At 44.0% G+C, this 15,343-nt stretch overlaps 1 long non-coding RNA gene and 1 pseudogene across 1 annotated transcript in view; one reads left to right on the top strand and one right to left on the bottom strand.

The window, feature by feature from the left end:
• Positions 1-398: 398 nt before the first annotated feature.
• Positions 399-464, bottom strand: LOC115032398 (annotated as a pseudogene).
• Positions 465-7,537: 7,073 nt separating this feature from the next.
• LOC110305461 overlaps positions 7,538-15,343 on the top strand; it is a 19,935-nt gene continuing 12,129 nt past the window's right edge. The window contains exons 1-2 of the long non-coding RNA XR_002379161.1: positions 7,538-7,591; positions 8,038-8,234. This is a non-coding gene — a long non-coding RNA (uncharacterized LOC110305461). The remainder of the gene's footprint in view (positions 7,592-8,037; positions 8,235-15,343) is intronic.

Below are 15,343 nucleotides of genomic sequence, written 5' to 3' on the forward strand. Positions count from 1 at the left end.
GGGAGGGAGGTGCATATTTTACATATCAGAGCAGACCTGGCCTCCAGGTTCTCCCAGCATCCCTCAGTCCCTACCTGGCATATCCTACCCCCATTACTGAACTTCCCCCAGAGTCTCTTCCTTAAACAATTCAGAAGTTTTCGTCTTTACTGCTTCTTCTCTTTTTCTCTTCTCTCCATATGATCACACCCTTTCTCTCTTTGTCATCCTTCCCCCCTTTCTCTTCCCGGTGGTGACTTCCCTGGGGCCAGTGAACTCACCTGAGAGCAACTTCCCAGTAAACCTACATTTAATATAACTATCACCTATAACACGTCTAGTGCCTAGCATGTGGCCCTTTTGCTTTTACTGTCATGATCAGAATTGTTATTTTCAAAATTACTGTGAATATATTTCTTTGGGGCTTGGTTTCCAAGGAAGGTCAGAAAACCCAGTAGACAAATTCTAAAAGAGCTATAACCCTTTGAACATATTTCTTTGGGTACTTATCATGTTCTCTTGTATTTTCACCTTTTTTTTCCAGGGTGAATTCATTTTCAGTGCTGGGCATCAAACCCAGAGCTTCCGGCATGCCAGACAAGCATCCTAGCATCTGATTACAACCCATCCCCAGTTTTTTTGTTTGTTTTCCTTTCTTTGGTCTTTTGAGATAGGAATGCCTTGGAACTCACAGTATTGATAAGGCATGCTGATAACATTGGAACTGAACTTGAGTGATTCTCCTACTTCTACCTCTGAATGGCTGACTTATCTGTTCTGTACTGCTAGCCCAGCTTTGTCCCTGTTTATGCAGAGATGGGTTCTCCCAGAGATCCACCTGCCTCTACCTGTCAAGGGCTAGCATTAAAAGCCTGCTTCACCACACCTGGTGTTTTCTATTTATTGTCAAGGACCTGAAGACTAATGAATCCTTTTTACATGTCTGATTTTTAAAAAAGATTTATTTATTATTATACATAAGTACACACCAGAAGAGGGCATTAGATCTCATTATGGGTGGTTGTGAGCCACCATGTGGTTGCTGGGATTTGAACTCAGGACCTTTGGAAGAGCAGTCAGTGCTCTTAACTGCTGAGCCATCTCGCCAGCCCCCTATATGTCTGATTTTATGTATCAACATGAATCGCTGTTTTATGTTTTTACTCCTGCCATAGAATTATCTACTGTTGTGTGTGCTTTCACAAACAACCCTGTATCTCTCTCTGAAACACAACAAAAATCAAAACATACAATAATAATAATCAAACAAACCAAGCCAACCAAACAAAGCACACAAAAATATGGAAGCCTGCCCCAGAATGTGGCTGATAGCCAAGGTGAGACTCCATTGGGATAAACTGATCCTTCTCTTTCCCGGAAGGATTGCAGATGGTCTCTTGGTTAGGGGTGGGGTTATATGTCCACTTCCCCTTCTCGGTGATGGGATTCTGTCTGGCTTGAACCTGTGCAGATCTTTATAACCTATCACAGTCTCCAGGACTTTACGGGAGCATCAGTCCTGCTGTGTCTGGAGGATGCTGCTTCCTTGGAGCCACCCAGAACCTTTGGTTCTTAAAATATTCCTTTCCTCTTCTGCATAGATTCCTTTCTGTTGGGGAAGAGGGAGGTGGGGAGGTACTGGGAGGAGTCGGAAAAGAATATGATCAAATATATTATATGAAAAGAACCTAAAAACCAAGAAGTGCTGGGTGGTGGTGGTGCATGCCTTTAATCCCAGCACTTGGGAGGCAGAGCCAGGCGGATTTCTGAGTTCGAGGCCAGCCTGGTCTACAAGGTGAGTTCCAAGACAGCCAGGGCTATACCTAGAAACCCTATCTCAAAAAACAAACAAACAAACAAACAAACAAAAAACCCAAGAAGTACATACCAAAAAACCCCAAAACAACAACAACAACAACACCCCTCTGCATAAATAGACACAACTATTATTAAACAAAAATGGCCCAGTGCTTGCCTCCAACTCTGATAACAGGATTCCTAGGGATTCACAGGATTCACACACAGGCACATGCACACACACATACACACAAGAGTAATAATGATAATAATAATAATAATAAATCATAATGACCCTCTCAGCTGAGGGTGGCGACCCACACCTGTAATCTCTGCTAGAGGATTGTTAAAGCTACAGATGTCAGAGTGAAAGGCCACAGAGCAAACAGAGAGAGCCCTCCCCTTTCCAAGTGTTAGTGACAATTGTCCACACAACACCTTCCCACTGGGCACCTTCCTCCACCTCCCATAGTGAGTGGCAATTCAGCCGGTTCTTTAAAGTTGTTGGAACAAGGGGTGGCCTGGAATTTTCATGGTTCCTGCAGAGTCCTGCATGCTTGGCAACCATGTTCTGTTACAAGGTAATTGCGGATAGTGCACGAGTTTAGTCTTACTCGAAGCTGTAAATCTTATCTTAGTAAATAAAATAAAGCTGGCTAATGATCACCAGCCATATTTTCTTTTCTTCTCAGGAATGGGCTTGAAAAAGCAAGGTTTCTTTTGACAGCACTCAAACGGCTTTTAAGAAGAAAATGGCCTCCGTCAACCAAGTCAGGTCATCCCCCTTAGACAAACACACTTTTCCAATCTGGTGCTTTCGTGTTTCAATTGTTTTCACATCTATCAAATATACCCCCAACGTATTTCTCCCAAGATGGTTTTAAAGTGGCTCACGACCATGAAGCCCAGGATGAGGGCCTTCTCTGGCCGAGTGACCTTGTTTGCCGTCTTGAACATCTCCTGGGCAGCAAACATCTGTTCTCTAGTGAGGGACAGGTTCTTTTTAGGTTGCTGCTGAACAGGGGCTGGAGCCTGGGTCTGAGGGGCCACCATGGCCACTGGGGGTGTCTGAGCAGTGGGAGTGACAGCTGGGGGAGTAGTAGGTGTCAGAGGTGAGGTAGGTGCTGCAGGTGCTGGTGTAGCTGGGCTCATGACCCCTTGGGGGAGGGTCACTTATCAGATATTTATATTATGATCCATTAACAGCAGCAAAATTACAGCTATGAAATAGCAATGGAATAGTTTTATGGGTGGGGAGGGGGGTGACCACAACATGACGACTTGTATTAGAGGGTCACAGCCTTAGGAAGATTGAGAGACACTGGTTTATAAGTACTTTCTTTTTCATAAGAAGCAGGGATTAGCTTCATGAAAACAAGCCAGTGCAGACTGGTTCCATTGCAGCCCAGATGTTCAAAATCTGCCTGCCGTACACAATTCCAACATTTTAAAACTTGTCTGTCATCTACAGTTGCAATTATTGGTCTGTGAGACTTAGTGAAGCAGTTTAGGTGTAGATCCAGGGGAAGGCTGACAGTGTTAGCTCTGGGTGACTCAGTTACCTAGTGCTAGAATCTCTGCTGAGAAACTGCCTTGGTGGTAAGTCCGGATCAGCCGGAACAGACTAAGAGACCCAGTTTATGATTCTGTTCCAGTCACTGAGTATTAAGAGATGAACTTTAAAGTCTTCTGGGCTTTGCTTTTGGTAGAAATGCCTTAGATCCAGGTAGGTGTAAAGTCGTCTGAGATTTGTGTCCTTTCAGTGCACACACATTCCCTGAAGGGGACAAGAGAGCCATTGTGTTTTAGGTGTTTATAACTCAGCAAAGGAGGCAAGACCTGTGCATATGAAAATTTAACTAGCAGTAAAATCCAGTATCCAAAGAGGGCCAAATGATGGAGTTGTCACCTAGGGCTCAAAGGGCAAGGCAGCAGTCTGTTCATGGAGGGAAGGCAACCTTATGTGTTGCAGGATTCAGCAGCAGCTTGGGTGGAGGTGACTGGTTTTGAAGGATGGATGGGTGGAGAGGGAGAAAGAATAGGAGTGAGAAGGAGCCTACAGACAGACTGAGGGACTGGAAAGAACAGAATGTACAGGAGAAAGTGATTAGATAAGGCAGGCTGGAGAAGATTGGATGGGGAAACTGTGAGTGTGACTCTGTATAGCCTCTGACGCTGGCTGAGCAGCTGCTAAATACCAGAAGGCGACATGCACATCCTGTCACTTACCTTACCCAAAGCTCTTTCAATCTGATCACCAAGTTTCACTGGAGCTATGTTGGAGTTCCCCGCTTACATTTCTTCTGTTGTTGGCTCTCCTAAGAACCAGGACAGGGGAAGCACAGAGCCTTGTACGGACCGTGAGACTGTTCTGTAAGTCATTACGTGTTTGTTCCAATCCACGGATTGTACAAGTGTGGACTCAAGTCTGTGAGCTCTGGTTGAAGATGCTGGGTCAGGTGACTTCAGTGGACCACCAGGGTAGGGCATTTCGTAACTGAGGGGAGAGTGCCGTGTCTTCTGCCCAACCTTGCTATGAAACTAAAATTCTTAGGAGACTGTCTGTTAAAGAAATGATAAACTAGCCTGGAGAGATGGCTCAGTGGTTAAGAGCACTGGCTGTTCTTTCAGAGGACCCAGGTTCAATTCCCAGCAACCACATAGCAGCTCACAACTGTCTGTAACTCCAAGATCCAACACTCTCACACAGACATGCACACAGGCAAAACACCAATGCACATAAGTAAACACAAATAGATAAATTATTTTTTAACCAAAAAGAAATGGTAAAGTATAGAAAGACAAGAACTTTGAGATCTCATCTATATGTAGAATAATACATTTTTTTTTTAAAGGCAAAGCAAAATAATACAAAAACATGATCTCAGAGAGGTTCAGGGTAGAACAGTGGGTGCCAGCAGCTGGGGAGAGCAGGAGGAAGGGAATACCCTTAACCTCTGAGCTTCCAGCCCTGAGTACCACCACCTGGGACTGAAGAGATGCCTCGGTGGTTAAAGGCAGTGGCTGCTCTTCCAGAGGACCCGTATTTGACTCTCAACTCCCACACGGTGGCTCATAACTGTCTCTAACTCTAGTTCCAGGAAATCTGAAGGCTTCTTCTGACCCAAGGCACCAGAAACAGTCATGCAACTGGTACACAGACATACATAGTCTTTTTAAAATTTTTTTATTTTTGATTTTTTGAGACAGGGTTTCTCTATGCGGCTTTGGCTGTGCCAGGGCTTGCTCTGCAGTCCAGGCTGGCCTCGAATTCACAGAGATCCTCCTTCCTCTGCCTCTCAAGTGGCTGAGATTAAAGGAATGGGCCACCAATTACCTGACTCACAGAAAATCATCTTAAAAAAGAAACAAAACAAACTAATGCTTACTTATCCATTAATTTGACATGCCAAACTGTTGAATAAGGGGGAAGAAAGATCCCTTGCCTATTCTCCATAGGGTTAAAAAATGAAGTTTTTAAATTTACAAATAAATTTAATTTTATTTGAGATGATCATGGTTAGTACACACCTTTAATCCCAGCACTCAGGAGGCAGAGGCAGGGGGATTGCTGTGAGTTTCTGGGGCAATCTGGTCTGCATGGTGTCTTCTGGGCCAGCCAGAGCTACAAGAAAACAAAACAAAAGAATAGTTATTTGAGACAAATGCAAACCCAGAAAACAAAACAACCAGAGGATTAGCAAATGGCTGCCATCAGAGTTAGAACAGGTTTATGGTAGGTAATGTAATTGAGCTAACCATTAGAGCTGCCTGGGGCTGAGTACCAGTTAGCTTCCGAGCAACAGGAACATACTCTGAAATGGGACAGTTTCATTCAGCCCAAGTGGCACCAGATTGATTTGGGGTGTTAAGCCAAGTGCCTTAACACAATCCAACTCAATAGCGTCCTACAAATTCTACTTAACGGTGGAAAACATCCTTTATAGGCAGATTTACACATCTAAAGTCAAGAATTGAGGAACTTCAAAGATTAAATGTTTTTTTAGAAATAGATATATTTTTAACACATTTTTAACTTTAATATTAAAGGCAAATATATTCTTCCACATAATCCAGTAAATATCTCAGTCACAGACTAAATATTAGCTAAAATATTCCTTAGACTTGCTGATGCATAATTTGAACAAAAGTAACATCTAATTTGTAACTGCTGAAGTTTTTTTTTTAAAGATTTATTTATTTATTTGGTTATTTAATTTATATGAGTACAGTGTCACTGTCTTTAGACACCCCAGAAGAGGATATCAGATCCCATTACAGAGGGTTGTGAGCCACCATATGGTTGCTGGAAATTGAACTCAGGACCTTTGAAAGAGCAGGCAGTGCTCTTAACCGCTGAGCCATCTCTCCAGCCCTGTAACTGCTGAAGTTTATCACAAATATGCACATTAAATACATTTAGTAGCCAGGCATGGTGGCACACACCTTTAATCCTAGCACTTGGGAGGCAGAGATAGGCGGATTTCTGAGTTCGAGGCCAGCCTGGTCTACAGAGCGAGTTCCAGGACAGCCAGGGCTATACAGAGAAACCCTGTCTCAAAAGAAAGAAAGAAAGAAAGAAAAGAAAAAAACACATTTAGTGAATCTTACAGTCATATAACATATAAACTTATGCTATCATTTATATAATTCTTATTGTTTTTCTTTTTTATTGGATATTTTCATTATTTACATTTCAAATGTTATCCCCTTTTCTAGTTTCCCTCCCTCCCGGAAACCCTCTATTCCATCCCTCCTCCCTCTGCTTCTATGAGAGTGTTTCTCCACTCACCCACCCACTCCCACCTCTCCACCCTCCATTTCTCTACACTGGGGCATCTATCTAGCCTTCATAAAACCAAGGACCTCTCCTCCCATTGATGCCTGACAAAGGCCATTCTCTGCTACATATGCAGCTGGAGCCATGTGTACTGCTTGGTTGGTGGCTTAGTCCCTGGGAGCTCTACTTGGTTGATATTGTTGTTCTTCCTATGGGGTTGCAAACTCCTTCAGCTCTTTCCGTCCTTTCCTAGCTCCTCTAGTGGGGACCCTGGGCTCAGTCCAATGGTTGGCTGCACGCATCCACCTCTGTATTTGTAAGGCTGTGACAGAGCCTCTCAGGAGACAGCTATATCAGGCTTCTGTCAGCAAGCACTTGTTGGCATCCACAATAGTGCCTGGGTTTGGTAACTGTGTATGGGATGGATCCCCAGGTAGGGCAGTCTCTGGATGGCCTTCCCTTCAGTCTCTGCTGTACATTTTGTCTCCATATTTGCTCCTGTGAGTATTTTGTTTCCCTTTCTAGGAAGGACCAAAGCACCTACACTTTGGTCTTCCTTCTTCTTGAGCTTCAGGTGGTCTGTGAATTATAGTGTTCTGAGCTTGAAATAGATATTTAAAGTGAGTTGTTTGCATCTGAATTCTCTGGATAACCACCATCAGCTTGCTTTTTACCTTTATTGTGGGGGCCACTGGGAAACGCTCTTCAGGCTTTAGGTAGTGTAGACTACCTCTTTAACGATTCAGATGTTTGCTTTTTTGATGATAAAACTTTATTAGACACCTACTTCAGGCCAGGCACTATATAGATCCTGGTTGTAAAATGGAGGGTCAGGCAGTCTGGTTGCTTACCTTCACAGACCCTGTGTTCAAGTGGGAAAGAGTAAGGCTGTGTAACAAAGGTGGTTTCAGAGTCATAGGCGCAGGCACTATGTCATAGGTGTCACTGCAGAAGGCAGCGGACAGCTGGTTAGAAGTAGCCCCGGAAGGCGGGAGCTTCCCTGAGAAGCTGCTGTGATTTAACTATCTGGAGAAAGTAGGTTTTGGGCAGAGAGCACCAAATGCTATGAATCTGAGGTCAAGATCAAGCCCCTGGTGTAATCTCTGCTTTACAGAAAATTTCTCTGTGTGTGTGTGTGTGTGCGTGTGTGTGTGTGTGTGTGTGTGTGTGGGGGGGGTTACCTAAGGAGGAGATTTGATGGGTAATTTCAGCCACAGTCCTAGAGGATGAGAGCTTTGCCTTCCTCTCCATTTCCCTGCCTAGATGTCATTCTCTCTAAGGAGATCTTGGGAGGGGAAGCTTTTAAGAGGCCTGTCAACCTTAAAGAGCCCATTTTGATTTTCCCTGAGTGAGCTAATATCCCACATGTGTGGCCGCAGGGATAAATGAGGTAGTCAGTTATTGATTTTTGCAGTGGCAACTTTTTTCCCTTCCCTTTTAAGTACCAGCAAACTCCAGTTCTGACTATTTCCCACCGGCAGACCCCCGGAGAAGAAAGCTTTGTGAAGACTCTACCTTCCAGCAGCAGTTAAGTGTGCCAGCATGTTCAGTTTCTCCACTGAGTCATTGAAAAAACAAAGACCAGTCAACAAAGAAAAAAAAAAATCCCAGCTACTGGGGAGGTCAAGGCAGGAGAATGGTGAGTTCCAGGAGAGCCTGGACTTCCTAGCAACACCAGGTATCTATTTATATCCCTAATTTTGTTTTCATCATTTATTGAGACAGACTCTTACTATATAGCTTGAACTGACTTCAGATTCACTCTATAGTCTGGCCTGGCCTTGAACATACAGTGATTCTCCTGTCCCCAGTGTGCTGCTATTACAGATGCATTCCGCTAAGGTCAACTAAGAATATCTATTTTTTTAATTAATATGAATCTCATATCTTTTTTAAAAAAAGATTATTTATTTCATGTATCTAAGTACACTGTAGCTGTCTTCATACACACCAGAAGAGGGCATCAGATCCCATTTCAGATGGTTGTGAGCCACCATGTGGATGCTAGGAATTGAACTCAGGACCACTGGAAGAGCAGCCGGTGATCTTAACCACTGAGCCATCTCCAACCCATATTATCTATTTTTTTAATTAGATATTTTCTTTATTTACATTTCAAATGTTATCCCCTTTCCTAGTTTCCCCTTTGAATATCCCCTCCTCCCTCCCCATCCCCCTGCTCCCCAACCCACCCACTCCCGATTATCTATTTTTTTTATATTAGAAGGAGGAATAGTAAGGGACTGCAGCTGTAGTTCAGCGGTAGAGCACTTGCCTAGAGTGAGTCCATTCTCCAGTCAGCCAGGCTCTCTTTTGATAGCTTTCCCATTTCTGCCCCAAGGCCTCACCCTGGGGATAATTGTTATCCTAGATCTGCTCCACATTGATCATTCTTTATGGTCCTTGAGTTGGAAATTGCTAATTTAAAATTGTATTTACTTATTATGAATGAGTGTGTAGTCTGAATGTGTGTATGTGTACTATGTGTCTACCTGGTGCCTGTGGAGGTCAGAAGAGAGCATCTGGTCCCCTTGAACTGGCGTTACTATGTGGGTATTGGGACCTGAATAGCTGTGGGTCACTAGGTTGGTGCTTGGAACAGAAACCAGGTCCTCTGCAAGAACAAGTGCAGCTGGGCGTGGTGGCACACACCTTTGATCCCAGCACTTGGGAGGCAGAGGCAGGTGGATTTCTGAGTTTGAGGCCAGCCTGGTCTACAGAGTGAGTTCCAGGACAGCCAGGACTATACAGAGAAACCTTGTCTTGAAAAACAAAGCCAAAAACAACAACAAAAAGCAACAAGTGCACTTAACTGATGAACTATTTCTTTAGTTTCACCTTGGAGAAGGTTAGTCATTCATGCAGAGTCTGTGTCTGTTTCCACTTATATCAGCAGCATCTTTAGTGCCTAACACTTCCTCCATCTCCATCCAGGAGTGCTTATTCACAACCATAACCCCAGCATCCAGGAGGCTGGGAGTGAGGCTTGGGCAGAGTTCAAGGCCTTCTTGGACTACATAGTGAGATCTTGTCTCAAAAAAAGGCTGGGGATATAGTTCACTGGTAGACTATCTGCAAGTACTAGGCCCTAGATTTGATCTTCAGCATTACTAGAAGAAAATAAAGGGAAAAGGCCCACAATAAAGTGAATGCTAACTGGATAAGCCAGAGGAAAAGACTCTATCCGATGTCCTTTCAATTAACCCTCTAATGAGTTTCTCCTTTGGAAAATTAGCCACTCTTCTGAGAGAGTCTGGCAGATGCCTCAAGATGGCCACCGTGGTGGATCTTTATCTGGTGTTTCTACAAAATGACAAATGAGCCCTTGCTAAAAATATGTTCTTCATTTTGTATTGAGACCGAGTGACATCAGCAAGTCAGGAGGGGATGAACATGTATTCTTCTCTTGGGTGTTTAATTGATTAGAATCCTCAATTTTAGTGTTATTTTAGTTTTCAAAGATTTATTTCATTTATTTTTATTTATTTCATTTATTTTATGTGTACAAGTGTATTACCTACATGTATGTCTGTGCACCAAAGCATGCAATGCCTGTGGAATCGAGCTGTTCTGGAACTGGAGTTATGAATGGTTGTCCGGTTACCATGTGGGTGCTGGGAACCTAATCCAGTTCCTCTGCAAGCATAGCAAGTGCTTTCAACTGCCATGAAACATCCCTCCAGCCCCTTAGCATGACTTTAAAGTGTCACAAATAACCTTTAGTAGCTGAGTGTGGTGGTGTATGGTTCTAATCCCAGTACTTGGGAAGTGGAAGCAGATAGATCTTTGTGAATTCAAGGCTAGCCTGGTCTACAGAGCAGTTTCCAGGACCACCAGGACTGCACAGAGAAACTCTGTCTCAATAAAGAAACAAACAGGGCTGGAGAGATGGCTCAGTGGTTAAGAGCACTGATGGCTCTTCTGAAGTTCTTGAGTTCAAATTCCAATAACCATATGGTGGCTCACAACCATCATAATGAGCGAGCAGGCTGGAGAGAGAGCAACCATCTGTAATGAGATCTGACTCTTCTGGATCGTCTGAAGACAAGCTACAGTGTACTCACATATAATAAATAAATAAATCTTTAAAACAAACAAACAAGCAAACAAAATGAAAAGGAAAACATTAAAAAGAGTGACCATATTAAATGTCACAGAGAAAAAGAGCATCAGAATATATGCACATATTTTTCAAAACCTACTTTAAGAAGGGTTCTCAATGCTTCAACCTCCCTGATAGCCCACCTAGCAAAGGTAGGAGAGAAAATGTATAATGGGACAAGGGGGTTGTGGATCTGTTTAGAAGAAGTTTCTTGGGACGATTCCAATCTTCACTGTCTACTGTCTAGTCCACTTGAATCAGCAGCACTGGCCCTGCACGGCTCTGCCAATTGGCACAAGTCCGGGACACCTCCAGAAGTTCTTTGGTGAGTTCCTCTCTATAAAGTCAGTGAAGAAAGCAAGGGGAGCCAAAGCCAGAGTGTCATCAGTGAAGCCCAGCAAGATGAAGCCTAATGAAGGCCAGCAAGGCAAACCAATGCCGGAGTTCCATCCACTGCCTGTTGGGTTACACTTATACTCTTTCCAAACATCACATGTCCTCTCAAGCATCTGCTCCAGCAAAATACCATATGCCCTTTCCCAAGACAGCTTCCGGAAAATCACCATGTGTCTGCTCTCAGTAAAACATCCTCCATAAGACAGTTTCCAGAAAGACATCACATGACACAACCGAGTCTCCAATGAAACCAGAAATTCCCACTTCTCCAGCAGGCAGGCTAGAGTGTTGGCTTCTCCATATTTCTTAGCTCTCTTTCCTTACTGGAACTCCTTTTTTGTTTGTTTGTTTGTTTTTCAAGACAGGACTTCTCTGTATAACCCTGGCTGTCCTGGAACTCGCTCTATAGACCAGGCTGGCCTCAAACTCAGAAATTTGCCTGCCTCTGCCTCCCAAGTGCTGAGATTAAAGGCGTGTGCCACCACCTTACTATCAGTCTTAAGTCAACTACAACCTTCCTATTTCTCTGCTTGTCTCTGTCCCTTCCTTGACCAGATTCTTAAACCTCATGCTTTTCAGCATGTAGAGCCCTTTCAGACTCTCAGCCCTTCTGGCTTTCAGGACCAGCCCCTCTCTCATCTCTATCCGGGCATCTTAACTGTCTGTCAAGACACTAAGGCTTAGCAACATCTTCCTTGGCAGGGCCAGTCACTCTGTGCTGTGGTGGATTTTGTTCATGTCGTGTAAGAGTCACAGATTCTCATCATGTGTAAATTCCATAGAAAATGACATTCTACTCCAGAATGTCTACTCAGCTTTTGTAGTTTTCCCCTTTTTAATTGTTTTTCATGTGTTACATTTTCCCCTACGAGAATAGGTAAAACTCTACATTGAATGGAACAAGCAAGTGCAAAGCTATATTCTGGTTAGAAGCTGGCATCCTAAGGCCCTGTTGACACTTAGAAAGAGCACTCGCAGCAAATAGGTCTGTAAAGATGTGCCAAGAAAGTGCAAGGAAATGGCAAAAGCCAACACAGAAGGCCAAGTTCATCACCATCATGGAGGGTGCAGTGATTAGGGAACCCCTACAAGAACACACAGACAATCCTTAACAGTAGCTCTCTACATTTTCTTTGTATTTCTCCAATCTCTACAGACCTGGTATCATGGGATCCATCCACCCCATGTGCCTTCTTGGTAGGGACCATAGAAACTCAGGGAGAGTCATACTGGGGTGCTGTCTGCTCTGTCCTTCCCTGCTCCACCCACTCCCGATCCTCCCAAGGTGTCCCTTTGTGACTGACTCAGCCTCTCTGACCTGCGCCAGAGTCCCCAGCCCTAATACCCTGTGCATGTCACCAGGGAGCTGCCAGTGAGACATAGATGACCTCACATAATACTACTTGGAGGCCTAAGGGAAGCCTCTAATATGACGTGTTCAGATTTGAATGTGGGATCTCCTTGCTTTTAGTTCTGTTCACGCAAGGTGTTCTCTACTTGGGTTGATGTTGACATCATCCTTTTGGTGGGAGGAGTCTTGGAGACATGCTTGGCTAGCTTGCATTACTGCCATTGGTCTTGATGGCAGTCATTTCAAACACATGCACCAGCTGACCAAATAAATAATCATCTGTGCTCCCAACCTCCAGTCCCTTTAGCTGTTTATTGTAATAGGTGCCTGACTGATCTCCCTTCTTCATCTGATTTATTAAAACAGAAACAAAAGGGAATTAAAGGGAACAGCAGCAAAGTGAGCCCAAAGACTGGCCTTTAACTGAAACTTTGTTTTCACCTCCTGGATGGCAGGATTACAGAAACATGCTACCATGCCTTGTTCTACATGGATTCCTCTTTCTTTATTCCAAGACTGGCTTTTCTAGGTCCTGTAACTTGACCTGTATGTAGACCAGGTTGGCCTCAAACTCACAGAGACAGACCTGCCTCTGCCTCTGCCTCTGCCTCTGCCTCTGCCTCTGCCTCTGCCTCTGCCTCTGCCTCTGCCTCTGCCTCTGCCTCTGCCTCTGNCTGCCTCTGCCTCTGCCTCTGCCTCTGCCTCTGCCTCTGCCTCTGCCTCTGCCTCTGCCTCTGCCTCTGCCTCTGCCTCTGCCTCTGCCTCTGCCTACTGAGGACTGGAATTAATTAAAGGCATGAGCCACCACCCCTTGGCTTCTGAGTAGATTCTTAAATACCTCCTACACCCTCTGTCTGCTGGTCGACTGTCTGTCTGTCTGTCTGCCTGGCTATCATCTATCTTTCTCTTACAGATCTTATCCCTCCTGCCCCCTCCTGTCATCAAGGGCTTCACTTTCAGTAGATAGAAAGCAGGCAGTCTCTTAAAGTATCTACCTTTCTTATGCTAGTGTCTGAAAGCAGAGCCTCACCAGCATGTCCCCGTTTTTGGAGAACCTCACAATGGTCTGTGTCTATAAGGCCCTACTTAGTTTGTGCCCTTCCCACCACACCCTAGCTCTCCTACATCAGGCTCTGCTCTTTCCCCTCTTCCTCTGCTCTGGCTCCTTCCCTATGTCCTGGTAGGACACACACCAGCCTCCAGGCTTTGACTCCACCCAAGCTGGGCAATCACATAGCTTCCTCCTTTGCCTTTTTTAAGTAAATTACTTTATTACCTTGTTCAAACTTGTGATCCACTCTGCCCAGGGCTAACTTGTCCTTTACCATTGTCACATTCCAACACACCAAAGCATTTCCATATGCAGTGTGTGTGTGTGTGTGTGTGTGTGTGTGTGTGTGTGTGAGAGAGACTGTGTCTTCTTTAGCCCTTACAGGCCTCAAATTTGCTCTGTAGCCAACTCTAGCCTTAAACTCCCTGTTCTTCTGTCTCCCAAGTACTTCAACTACAGGTGTGTATCACCACACCCAGCAGGATTTATGTGTCTGCATGTATGTATGGTCAGCACATGTATGCCCCATGATAGAAGAGCATATGGGGCTTCCTGGCACTAGAGTTTCATGCAGTTCTGAGCTAGCACAGCATTAGTGTTGGAAATCCAGCCCACATACTCTGTGAGAACAGCACAGGACTAGATTCTCTGATTTGTCATTCTTTGTATTGTCTCTTCCTTTAATTCTAAGCACTGATCCTGAGCAGGAAAACTAGTTAAACAATTCAGTGGTGTGGGGCTGGAGAGATGGCTCAGTGGTTAAGAGCTCTGGCTGCTTGCTCTTCCAGAGGACCCGAGTTCCATTCCCAGTGTCCACCTGGCTTCTCACAACTCTGTAGTTCCAGGTCCAGGAGTTCTGACTCCCTCTTCTGGTCTCTGGGGGCACTGCATGCACATGGTGTACAGATGTAAATGCAGGCACCGCCCCCTCCCCCAATAAAAAAAAGCTCAAAAAAAAAGAAAAAGAAAAAAAGAAAGAAAAAGAAAAAAGAGAAGAAAGAGAAAAAGAAGAAAGAAAAAGAAGAAAGAGAAAAAAAAGAGAAAAAGAAAAAATTATAGATGATTGGTATTTATTCTACATCACAGTATGTGACCAAAATAAGCAAATTTGTTTCATTAAGCACCTTGGCAAGGAACACACTGGTAACTGAAGGTGAGATGTTTCCTGTCTAAAAACAGCTGTTATTGATTGAGCATCTCTATATGGCAACTCATTTGAAGTATGGAGAGGCAGAGCAGCTTGTCTAAGATGAAACACTAGATAGTGAGGATTTGAACTCAGGTAGTTGACTTTGTTAGTCACTGGGTCACTAGGCTCAAGGGAATGCATTGTGAGACTTTTAATCGATAATCATCACAGGAAGGTATTAATCACACACCTGAGCTTTGTGCAGGAACCAAAGGTGAATGACTTAAGAATTGAAACAAATAATTTTTTTTTTTTTAACCTGAGAGACTGATACTGATCAGGCTGTCAATAAATAGTGATTGAAAGAACAATGTTCTCTGGAGACATAAGCCCGGGCTCCAGGAGGAAGTTAAGCATAGTGGGAAACTATATTAAATGTGTTAAGGTAGCACAGGGAGGAGTTGGGATCAGAAGGAGGTTTAGGGCTTCTAAGTCCAAGGCTACTTCAAGTGTGAATATCTTAGGCTAGCTCCCTGTGGATAACCAGATGCCTAGCAGCCTAGTGATAGAGCATTGCTTTTGCTTGTTAGATAGATGCTAAAACAGAGTGGAGATAACATCCCAATTATACCTTCTAGGCAGTTGTTTCTTCTTCTTCTTCTTCTCCTTCTTCTTCTTCTTCTTCTTCTTCTTCTTCTTCTTCTTCTTCTTCTTCTTCTTCTTCTTCTTCTTCTTCTTCTTCTTCCCTCTCTCTCTCT

The sequence above is a fragment of the Mus caroli genome, chromosome 1, assembly GCF_900094665.2.
Source record: "Mus caroli chromosome 1, CAROLI_EIJ_v1.1, whole genome shotgun sequence".
In the NCBI taxonomy this organism is placed as follows: domain Eukaryota; kingdom Metazoa; phylum Chordata; class Mammalia; order Rodentia; family Muridae; genus Mus; species Mus caroli.